This window comes from Dermochelys coriacea, chromosome 1 (genome assembly GCF_009764565.3).
Source record: "Dermochelys coriacea isolate rDerCor1 chromosome 1, rDerCor1.pri.v4, whole genome shotgun sequence".
NCBI classification, from domain to species: domain Eukaryota; kingdom Metazoa; phylum Chordata; order Testudines; family Dermochelyidae; genus Dermochelys; species Dermochelys coriacea.
The window spans coordinates 190,723,385-190,735,743 of NC_050068.2; the positions used below are offsets into that span (position 1 = coordinate 190,723,385).

Below are 12,359 nucleotides of genomic sequence, written 5' to 3' on the forward strand. Positions count from 1 at the left end.
CCAATATGTGATACATATTTTTACATTATAATTTAATTTCAGTCTGTATGATTTCCAACAGGAGGTTGTTGTTAGATTAATAGCAACAGGGAAGTAAACATCCTATTGAAAATAAGCATCAGAAGTGTGACAAGGTAGGTGAGGTAATATCTTTTCTTGGGCCAACTTCTCTACTGCCAGGAAGAGCTGGATGACGGATACCCCTGCATTTGGTAGCATTACGGAGGACCATACTTGAGGCTCTCATAATGATCTACCAATGCAGTCAGACATGGTGATGGGGCTCTTCGTTTCCAACATTGCTACTACACTGTAATGTCTTATATTAGTGCACAGATATGGACAGATGTCTGGCCTCCCCTGTATTGACACTAGTTGTTTTTTCTTGTTGCATTGTTATCTTTTTTCTAAGCTGCACACAAAGCCTCTGAATACCCATGTGATCAGTATTCTTTCTGGCGGGCATGACATCTTAGTGTCCATATTAATTATTTCCCAGTTGTGACACTAATTAACATTTTATCAGATTATTCCACCTATGATAGTATTTAAAAATATGAGCCACTACAGTAGATGCTTGTTTGCAGTAACACTTTGTAAGAGCAATCGCCGCTTATGAGCAACATTTCCCCTGGGACCCACTGAATTGTCAACTCTCCCATAACAGCAACAACTGCTTAGGAGCAACATAGCAAAAGGGCACCGATATGTTGCTACTAATGACCATCTACTGTATTCTCTTCAATTTTGACCTCCCCTACAGCTACTGTGAGCCTGCCCTGATTCAGCAAAGCACACACTTAACTTGAAGCACATGCTCACTTTCATTGAGGTCTATTGTGTGCTTCAGTGCTTTGCTGAATTGAAGCCTTTTTGTACGACTGACTAGAGACTAAGGGACAAAAGTAACCTGAACTCAGTTTTATTGCCCACCTGAAAAGGCTATACCATGAGCTCCTCCTACTGGAAGTTCCACTGGAATTACCCCAGTTTTGTTTTGGCCCAAAAAATCAGTGTGAATGCTTTCCTACATCTCTTATTACTGATCCCCACCTTCACTATCATTGTAGACAGGCGACAAACAATGTAAACCATTTGATACTTACTAAGCACAAAACAAGACAGTGAAAATGAATGTGTCTCTTGCTACACAGCATTTAACCACATAGCAAAACAGGAAGAGCACCAGTACCCCTCCAATAGTGACTGTGCTCGTTTCACTATAATATGCTCCACTGAGCTGTGGACAGTATGTTGAAACAGATCCTTAAATAACAAAGAGGCTGCCTGACAATATGCTGGTTTAGTGTTTGGCAGGAGACAGCCATCCTCAGCACTGAAGCTCTGTGTGAGGGCTACATGGTGGGCCTGACAGCAGAAGAGCCACATCCTGTGCACACTGCAGAGAAGTTCACTGCACCAGCACCAAGAACAGTGGAGAGGAGTTCTCAGATGACAGGCCCCACCATCTGCATTTGCAGAGGTGGCCCACCCACATCAGGCAAGTGGCATAAATAGCTGTTGGGACTTCCCTGTCATCTCAGGTCCTAATCCTCAGTGGTTCATCTGGACTAAACCTAATTATTCCAGCTTTAGGTGGCTATCTGAATTTCTTCACCAGGAATCAGGAGCGAAGGAGAGTGGTTAAAGATCACGGTTCAAATGCCATGATTTAAAGTTAAATGTTTATGCCATGTTGCAGCTGGGTATATGGTTCATTAATATTTGTAATGGGAGAACTGATTTGGGTTCAAAAGACCTACCACCAAGGACTGTTCTCCCAAACTTGAACAGAATCTGAGGTTTGGAAAAACTTTTAAGGCAGAATTTATGAAGGGACCCCAAATGGAGTTAAGTACTCAAATTCCAGTGAATTTCAATGGGAGCTGGGTGCATAATTCTTTAAGGTTTGAAAATTCCAGCCTTAATTATTTTCATGTTCTTTTGCCCTTTTAAGTTCCATCAGGATCAGAAGTACTAAAAGAGCATGTTCATGTGGTACATCTGACCCTGTTGGGGACTAGGAAATACCAGAATTCTTACGCATGCAATTCTGACCTCAATTTTTAAACTAAAGAAGTTTGGCTAAGTTCAAATAAGCCACTTTGACTTTTGGCTACATGTCCAAACCAAACCTTCCATCTTTGAGGTTTTGCCTAGCATTAGTTTGATAAATCGATTCCTCTTATACATTATAAAATGCTTTTAGAACACAGGCTTTGGAAGTTGTGGCTGGCTGCTTGACTGCTGTAGCAAAAATACAAATATCACTACCTATACAATTACCAGATTGTGCACAGTGTACTGTAGGAGACCTGTGTTCGGTACAAATCGCTAGATTTTCCCTTTCTGGATCACTGGACACTATTGTGAAGACAATAAGAAGCTTCAGAACACGCTGCCTTAGAAATTGGAAAGGTCTTGATAATCAGGGCCTTTCAGCAATTGTTGTTGCAGCCTCACTTTTAATTCTCAACCAGATTCAAGAGCAGCAACTCAGCTGATCAGAAACCTACGCATCTTCTTAGCATGGGCAATATGTTTTGCCTGGCCTCTCTTTAAAGGCCGAGCAGTTAAACAATTGGTTATTGTCTGGAGAAATGGACTTGGGAGATATCTGGAGCCTGATCCTCCGCTGATGTCAATTGTTGTACCTCCATTGATTTCAATGGCATTATGACATTTTACACCAGCTGAAGATTTGGGCCCTGAGAACAATCTTAGATGGGAAGGACGTTTCCTGACTATCTACCATCACGCACCATACCACTCAGAGAATAATAGTGATAGAAGACACTGGAAAATAGTACAACAGGCGTGGTGGGAGGGGAGAAGAGCAACAAGGGAAACATGGCAAGGGGGTTAAAGAAACAATTTGCAGACATGGCCCTTTAAAGCTAAGCACCTACACTCCCACTGTCACGCCAAAAGCAGCCCTTTGGCACATATGTAAGTGAAGTTTTGAACAGTGAACAGTTAGACACCCAAGTTTGGCAAGCAGACCCAGGGTGTACCCAGTAGCCATATGGTCTACACTTAGCTAACTACTGTTTGTCCCATGAAGAGTCACTTTTTATTTCTGGTTTTCTGGGTATAACATCTGGAATCCCAAGACATTTATTAAGGGTATTTATGAAGTGTGCTTAGTGATAAAGCATGGAGAAAGTTTTTCTCTATTCAACATAGTGTGTTACTTTTTTTTTTCATCTGAACTCTAATAAAACAGGGCCTGACTCAACAATTGCTTAAAGAAAGAGTGAGCATAAACAAGCTGAAATAGAACAGGACCCTAGGATTAGGGATTAGAGTGGCCCAACAGAGCTTTTATGTTTATTACTTGGATCAAAGTATCACCAGGACAAAAAATATGACCTAATTTTTATGTAAGTGACCTCAGACTAACCAGCACTGTAAAGTATCATTTTTCTCCTTGTAGGATTCCAAGCAAAAATTAGTTACTTTCCTCCTCAGAGAGGACATCTGGACAGTTTATCAATGAACAGGAATTTGTCTCTCACTGTGAAGAGTCTGTGATGTCTCCTCCCATGCACCAAGGGAATGCTGGGCTTTCAGAGCATCTGCACACATCGGCATTTTTCTCCCCCTGACCCAGCCCCTAGACAGAAGGTCTGAACATTAAATTTATGGGCTGGGTGATGTGTGCCATGAGCTCACACTTAGCTAGACAAATTAGATGGGTTGCAATCCATGCAGCTGTAAACGACGTCCTGCAGGGTTCCACCTGATCTTTTACAGCTTTTCATAAATCAGTACCTACTAGCTTCAGAACAGAGTCATTAAAAAGAAATCATGGAAATTGCATGTTTGCTCAGGGAAACAGAGCAAAGAACATTTCCCCCTATCTCTTTTTTTTTTTAAGACTCTTTTTGTTTTGTCCTCACCTCCACTCCCCAACTGCTACATTTTCATATTGTTATCCATCCACTGGCATGGAGAAAATTCTCAGTGCTACTCATTCTTGCATTGTATATGGCTGGAGGTCCGTATTTGCTGACATGTGACACCCCTTCCCCCAAATAAGTAAAAATACAGCGACAAATTCCACCGTGAGATGCCAGATTGTACTTTCTACAAAATGCCCTGCTGCAGTCAGCTTTCAGTAGACTGGCCCATTGTGTTAACAGCTGGAATTAACTCTTGTGTTGTGTCATTAAGCACAAAGAACCATGGTTTTCTGTTAGTAAAATAGATTTTGTCACAATGCAAGGAACTTTGTCACAGCACATCATGTCTAGAAATAAATATATAATAGCAAAGGAACTTCAGTCCCTGCTTGTACAAATCTCTACTATAGGTGTGCCAGCTATCCAGTGAGAGAGAGATAACTTAATTTGTAATATTCAGGTGCCAAGAGCACCAGGAGAATTAAGCATTATTTCTGTGTAAAAGACAGCTTATTGCTGCTGGGTAGAGAAATCCCGTATCCTACCTCCTGGATTTCATGTTCTGTTTTTTCCCCTAATCAATGTAACCTAATTCCCTATTTATAAATTTGGAAATACCCTTTATACTTTCACACTTAAAAGCAGGCATCTATAATTTCTTTTTCTCTTACAAAAAGTAAAATGACACCTTCACTACATTGCTTTGAATGCAGATGACTTTCTTTCTGGTGTAAGTAATTTCAAGCACTGAAATTCTAGACTAAAGCTAAGGACAACATAGTTATCTCTGACCTTAGAAAAACAGAGTGCATGTGAAGCAATTTTAGTTTTATCTTCTATAGCAAATGGAATCATGAGTGTACGTGCTTCCCAACAGGAGACCAGTAAATAAATGTCACACTGAGGAGAAATGAGCCATTGTGTTTACTTTAATTATCCCTGGACCTTAAGGACTAGAATCTTTGCAGTTACAGCTATTTATGCCTGGCTTAAAGCATCCTTCAGGTAAAATTAGCAGCTTTGTTCTTAAAATAAAATTTGCCTTGCTGTTTGGCATATTGTCTCTACCCCCCTTCCTGCCCCTGAGATTTCATATCATGTTTGCTGAGTTTGAGAGTAAACCAGATTGTTGCTTCTCTTTGTTTTTGAGGTGAAAAGTGGGTACACTTTGTTGTTACATAGATCACCAGTTAGAAATTGCAAGCAGTTGTCTTTCCCAGCTTCCTTTCCAAATACAGCTCACACTCTTTACAAGTACAAGCTTCCTTCACCTCACTTTACTTCCTGGGTTTTGGCATTATTAACCAAGAAAAAATGCAAGATATTAAAGATCAGCTCACATCTTTTCTTCAGACTTGGCTATTCCTAGAGTTCCTTGCTCAGGACTGCTCAGCCTACATCCTAAACCCTTGCCCTCCAGACAGCCATCAAACCTGCTTTATATTCAGGTGGGGGAAAGGAGCTACTTGCCTCACTTGACTCTTCTACATACACCTCCATCCCGCCAGGCCCAGGGCACAATCTCTGGTTTCCTCTCACTGTGAGGGACTAAAAATTTAACCTCAGTGCCCAGGTGAGACTAAAAATGTAACCACAGTCTCACTGCACAATTGGCCATGTGAGTTCAGAAAGGTCCCCCCTTATCTTTCCATCATCAGGGCAATTACCAACGAAGGATGTGTCTTGAGTTTCTATAGCTGCTGGTGACCTAAGTAGCTCAGGCTGCATTCAGCGCTCCCGCACCAATGGTTGGGTGCACCCTGAGTCCACTGAGCTGGTTATTACAAGCAGTACACATACTGAAGTCTCAGCGCTTACAGTCTCAGCAAGACCACTTGTTGCCCCCATTGTCACATTCTACAAAGGGACACCATTTTTTGCATGCACTATTTTCCTCACACAAATAACAGACCATAGGAAGGGCTGCCGGCTCCTACCTAGAGTCTGGATGAGCATCCTTTTTGGTTTTGACCTTAGCATTTCTTTAAAGTCACACTGCCTCATTGGACAGTCGTTGATTTATTTACACTCCATTGCCCACAAGCAAAATACACACAACAGGAAGGGTCCCTCTTAGACACCGAACAAATGTTCTTTTTGAGCTGCCTCTTCAGAGTGCCCAGCCTCTTTTAGTTTTCTCCCCAAATGTTCCGTGAGCAGATCCTTGGATGATGCTGCAGGTCAGTATTGCAGTCATAGTCCTGGTGGTTTACCCAACAGTTTAGCCTCCATGAAAGAGCCTCTTGCAGCTTAGATAGTTGGTGCTGGCATACCCTTATCTGCATCCTCCAAAGCAGACTATTAAAATGCTATTCTAAAATAATTCAGGCATCAGTTCTCCTGCAGTTCATTCCTTTGGTTTGAGCCAATGCACTGCCCAGCTGTCCAACTGCTGGGCAAAAGAAAAGGGCTCCCCTGAAACAACTTGTTGGTATTTTTCTTCTAAGGTCCCCAAGACGTCCAGGATGGCAGCGTCTTGCTCAGGGTCTGATATGCAGCCTGTGCCTCTCTTGTTAAAAACCAAACAGGAAGCCTAGGGACCCTCTTCCCTTGTTCCCCATAGAGGGATGCAGTGCTGCTGCAGCAGATGGCTGCGAGTCAGTGAAGGTGACTAGATAAACCTATAAATTATCACCTTGGACAGGTAAAGCTCAATACCCAATGCTAATCTGAGCAGTGTCTCTAGTTTGACAGCCCTCAAGAACATCCGCTCCAGGAATAGTCTTTGCTGTTTCTTTGCTGTGTGCTGCCGCCCCTCTGGTGTGCTGCTGCCCAGGCAGAAAGATCTGCTGCTGCTGTTCTTATTGTTCCCTGACCCATTTCAGGACCTACCTCTTTTTCTCTTTTGACACCCCTTTTACAGTGTGTCTTAAAAACAAAAAGCTCCTGACGCTACTTTTACATTTCCCAAATTGCTCTGAAAACATAGTCCACGCCCTATTTACATGGGGTCTAGCTTTATTAAAAAAGAAAATAATAGGAGTAGCTTAAGTCTTCTCAGCCTTGGAAGCTTCTAAAGTTCCTCACTCAGAGCCGCTCAGCCCACACCTTAGGTCATCTCTCTCCAGGGAGCTATCTCCAAACCCACTGTATCCAGGTAAAGTAAAGACTCAACAAGTCACCCACCTCAGTGTCAGTATAATTCACTTTACACTTTCCCAGCAGGATCTACCAGGGTAGGGTGTTTTAGGCCAAACCCACCACTATGTACAGGAATATATTTTCAACTTGTTATACACAGTGCCGTATTAGCTATACAATTAAGCAACTGATGTCATGGTGCAGGGTATTTCTTAGGGATTCATGACTGCCTGAGAGGCTGCCCATTGACTCCATCCAGGAATTATTGCTAAAACAATCTCTTGAAAAGAGAAAAAAAGTGCCATTAGAAGGCTTATAAAATGTTGTACTGGCTCCCTGTCTATTCCATGTTGCGCTGTGACCTGCCTTACACAAGCATCACATCTCACATTTGGCTGTATTGTGAATCTCAAGGCAGACTTAATGCTTACTATATCAGGCAATGGATTTGCACAGTTTGCTTTCTAGCACTTCCAGCTTAGAATTTCCATTAATGGTAATGAGGGTTGCACAGTAAAAGCCCTGAATATTGAGTTGAGAACAACAGAATAGATCCCTTCCAAATCACAACAAACAGCAAGAAAGAAAAGAGGAGCAGTTACTCTCCTTGTGCAGTAACTGGAGTTTTTCAAAATGTGTCCCCCTCTGGGTGATCCAGTTCATGTGTGCATGCACCTTGAGCCTTTGATTGGCGATTTTTGGTAGCAGTGCCTGTTTAGCCCGTGCATGTGACCTACTTATCCTTGTGCCCCATACTGAGGTCACAGAAGGCTACATGGGCGAACTACCCTCAGTTTCTTCTCTATCACAAAAACTCCAAAACAGTGGAAAGAACGGAAGATAGAGGAGCACCCTAGGGGACACACACCTAGAAGAGCTCCAGTACTGCACAAGGTGAGTAGCCTTCTTCTTTGAGTAGCATCACTTCAGGTCACTCCCTCGCAGTAACCCCTTAAGGAGATGGGAGTTTTGGAACAGAGTCCATCACAAAAGAAAGAACTGCATTACCTACTACAGCATCTGACCTCACAGAGCGAAACAAAGACTAATGGGTGGAAAATGTATGTACCAAGGACCATGTTGCAACCATGCAGATTTCAGCAACTGGAATGTCCTTGAGTAGGCCTCTAGGGTAGATTGTGATCTAGTAGAGTACAGTCTTTCATAAGGGAGGTGGAACCACAGCAGAACAGCAATTGGCAATAATTTATGCAGGGATCTTAAGACTCTGAGTGGAGACAGAAGCTCCCCTAGATCTATTTGCAATAGAAACAAAGAGTTTAGGGGTCTTCCTGAATGGCCTAGTTCTATTCAAGTAAAAAGACTAAAGCCCTCTTCACATATAGTGTATGGAAAGCAGATTCCTGTATAGACTGATGGGGCTTAGAAAAGAAAGAAAGAAAGAACGAAAGAAAGAAAGAAAGAACGAAAGAAAGAAAGAAAGAACGAACGAATTGGAAGGTGAATAATTTGGTCAACGTGAAACTCAGAAGAAACCGTAGGTACAAATTTTGGATGTGCTCTGCCTACTTATGCGCATGATGCTATTGTAAAGTTTTAGCCATCAAATCTATAATAGAGACATTTTTTGCTTGAAATCCAGCCAAAAAACTTTGGACAATGAAGCTTGAAGAATTATAGAAATTCCTAATCAGCTTCAATAGCTGACCAAAAAAAAAAAAAAAGGGGGGGGGGGGGAGAGAAGAAGAAAAAAAAAGTAGGTCAGAAGCCTGTTTCAAAATTTTATAGTTTGGGAAATATTTTCAATTATGCAACTCTTGGTTTTCATTGTGTCTCACAAACGAAACAAGAATCAACAAACCCTGTTGGACGCCAGCTTCACCAACTTGTTACAGGATGGATGAAGTATTTCTCACCCATTGAATTCTGGAAAGCTTTCCATCTCTTTGTAATTGAGTGAAATGTTCACCCATGTGAAAGTAATATGCACTGGTCTCAAAAATAATAAGTCCAAGTACAAATATAATGGAATTGTTGAAAACTGGGAGAACTATGAACTCACTTCCAGGCTACAAATATCCAAACAACCTAGAGGTTCAATTATAAAAACCAACAAAATGCTCAGATACCAAGAGAGAACAGCAGGACATGAATGAAAGGAAATTATGATTAGGTTATGCAATGCTTTGGTAAAATTATATGACTTGCACAACTTCACTTGTACTGTATTCAGTTTCTACATCAGTTTGCAAAACTAGACACCTACGTGTACAGGAGAAGGCATAAGGGATATAAACATCGGAGCCCACGGAGTACATACACAGCCAAGTAAAGAGAGACTTCACAAAAAGACTACGTAATTGAAGAACATGGATTTCACCTGGGAAAGAAAGCGTGATGGGGTTTATAAACCCCATGCCAGTGGTAAAGAGGTTAAAGAGCTGCTGTGGGCTGGTCCTGCCCTCTAGCCCTATCAGTCATGTCAGCAGTGGAATAAGGTCTTAAAAGCAGGAATTTCTAGACTGTTGCTGAGAGAGCAGACAGTGGCTCTTACAGCTTCCAAGAGAGATCCCTGGACACCTTCAGTGGGACTGTCTCAGGAAGGCCATTCACTGTGCCTACAAGGAGACAACAGACTTCCCTGTACCATCCGGGTAGGATAGGTTCAGCAAGTCCCAAGGCGAGCATTTAAGTAGTTGGTACCACTACCTGCGACCCCTTTCAGGGTTATGGAATCAGAGACTACACTAAGGGGACTAAAAGACTGGGACCCAGGAATCCCAATCCCTTTAAACACGATCAGATTATTTGACTCAATTTTTGTACCATAGACTCCTACTTAAGCAGAGGGGGGCACCTGTATGAAATATGTGCAGACAAAGGCCCTAATTCAGCAAAGCACTTAAGCACATACTTAACTGACTTCACTGGGATTCAAGCTAAGCACATGCTTAAGTGCTTTGCTGAACTGGGGCCTAACATAAGAGAGAAAGAAATGCAGCAGAGGAGGGTGACAAATTATATTGCACACCTATAGTAATAGGCATGTAATCTGGATGTAAGAGGGTAGCGACTATTTTAAACAAACAGCAGCAGATTACCAAACACATTTAAACATGTGAGGTTAAAAGCTACAAAAAGATGATTTTATATCTATAATATTTTTTTTAAAATATCATCAGGCGAAATATATTCCCATACAAATGATTTTCCATCATTTGTATCCATAATTTCAAAACTTACCCACAGTCCTAGAGGTTCCAGTATGCAGCAGAATTAACTTGGTTCCACTGGTGTGTATGTGGGTGTGTGAGACAGACAGACAGAGGGAAGAGGGATTTGCAGGACACAGCTCCATGAGACTTTCAGCATGTTTTCAACAACAGGATTTTAACAGAATGGCAGAAGTGGGAGTTAAAGGACGGGTGGGAGCTACTGCAATGTAGATCCACTGGTGATTCCTAAATATTGACAAGGGCATAGGTGTCATGGGAGCTACTGCAGCCTCACGTAGCTGCTGTAGAATAACTTGTGGGAGAGGATTCCTCCAACCTAGCCCACTGGGCACAGTCTAGACCAGGGGTGGGCAAACATTTTGGCCCGAGGGCCACATCGGCGTTGCAAAACTGTATGGAGGACCAGGTAGGTAAGGCTGTGTGTCCTCAAACAGCCTGGCCCCCACCCTCTATCCGCCTCCTGACTTTCTCCCTCAGAATCCCCACCCCTATCCAACCCTCCCACTCCCTGTCCATGACTGCCCCAACCCCATCCACACCCCCACCCCCTAACAGCCCCCCTGGGACTCCCATGCCTATCCAACCCCTCCTGTTCCCCATCCCCTGACTGCCCCCCTGCAGAACCTCTGCACTCTGCTCCCCATCCCCTGACGGCCCCCCAGGAGCTCCTACCCCTTATCCAATCCCCTGCTCCCTGCCCCTTTACCATGCCACTCCGAGCAGCAGGAGCTTGAAGCCCCATCACTGCGCTGCACAGCAGGAGTGGCAGGCCAGAGTGCTGGCGCTGCGACGAGGTGAGGCTGTGGGGGAGTGGGGACAGTAGGGGAGGGGTCGGGGGCTAGCCTCCCTGGCCGGGAGCTCAAGGGCCGGGCAGAATGGCTCCCGCGGGACAGATGTGGCCCGCGAGCCATAGTTTGCCGACCTCTGGTATAGATATTTGGATTGTGTGTTGGGGGGTCATAATGCTTTTTTCCTGCTGCACGTCTATTCCTCTCATGCCTGCAGAGAGTAAAGAGATTTGCCAGAGTACTGGCAATGAATGTGTTATGAAAAACTATATGTCCCTGTTTGCTATTCTGTCAGGGGTTATGTGATCACCAGGGTAAATTCCAGCACACAATTAGGGTATGTCTACACTGCAATCGGAGGTGAGACTGCAGCATATGAAGACCTATATGAGCTTGCTTTGATCTAGCTATGTTCAGCCCTGTCCACAGCCCTGGGTACATACTCAAGCAGCTATCCCAAGCTGAAGTCCATGCTTCACTGCTATTGTTACTTCAGCTAGCTAGATCAAAGAAGTGCTGCATTCATACCTCTGACTGCAGTATAGAAACACCCTGACAGGCATCTAGACAGGAAGACTTGACTAACTCTTCTAAGCATCACCTATTCACCAATAATTAAAGGACAAAACAGAGAGCCTACTGCTTGGAAGTTCAACCTGACCCACTGGTGAAGATGCATAAATTTGGACAAGGCTCAGGGTCCCAGGGCAGACAGAGGAACTTTGGAACAAATAAAAGTCTGCCCGTGAACTCAGAGACTGTCTTGGACTAAAAGAAAGGGCCTGCAGAGATCTGCAGGCTGGACCTCAGGCTCAGAAGGGGTGACTGGGCTAAGCAGAATCCACCTACATGGGCAAAGAAAGGATAAGGTTTAGGTCAGATAAGACACATAGAGGCAGTTATTGTTTCAACCTTGTTTCTTTCTGCTTGCTAAATTTCTATGCATCAGTATTTCACACTTGTTTTTGAAGAAGCTGTCCTGAGTCACAGAAATCTCATATTGACATGGAGAGAATTCTAAAATAGGACTCAGTGCCAAGTTGGGCCAGCTGAAGTACATCTGGTTAGTAAACAGGGAGTGCTGTAACCTGATGATACAGTCTCAGCTGGGGTGAACCATGGGGTTCCTCTCTGTAAGATATAGACCTCTCACTTGGAAAAAGTGCCCACAGAGAAACAGAGAGAGAGATGACAGGTGCAACTCACCCTTGAACTGTAGCAACTCGTTTCTGGGTACTTTGGTATGTGGAGCTCACAGAAGAATTCTGTGCATGGGTTTGGTATTAGATGAATGAAACAAATAAATATTTTGTTTTAAATGCAAAAAAAAAAAAAAGTATGCATTGATTCCCACAATCCAAAATTGAAAACAAAATAAAATATGAAAA

The 12,359-nt window shown here is 43.1% G+C and overlaps 1 protein-coding gene across 1 annotated transcript in view; it reads right to left on the minus strand.

Moving 5' to 3' along the window:
* EPHA3 (EPH receptor A3) overlaps positions 1 to 12,359 on the minus strand; it is a 686,746-nt gene that overhangs the window by 8,021 nt on the left and 666,366 nt on the right.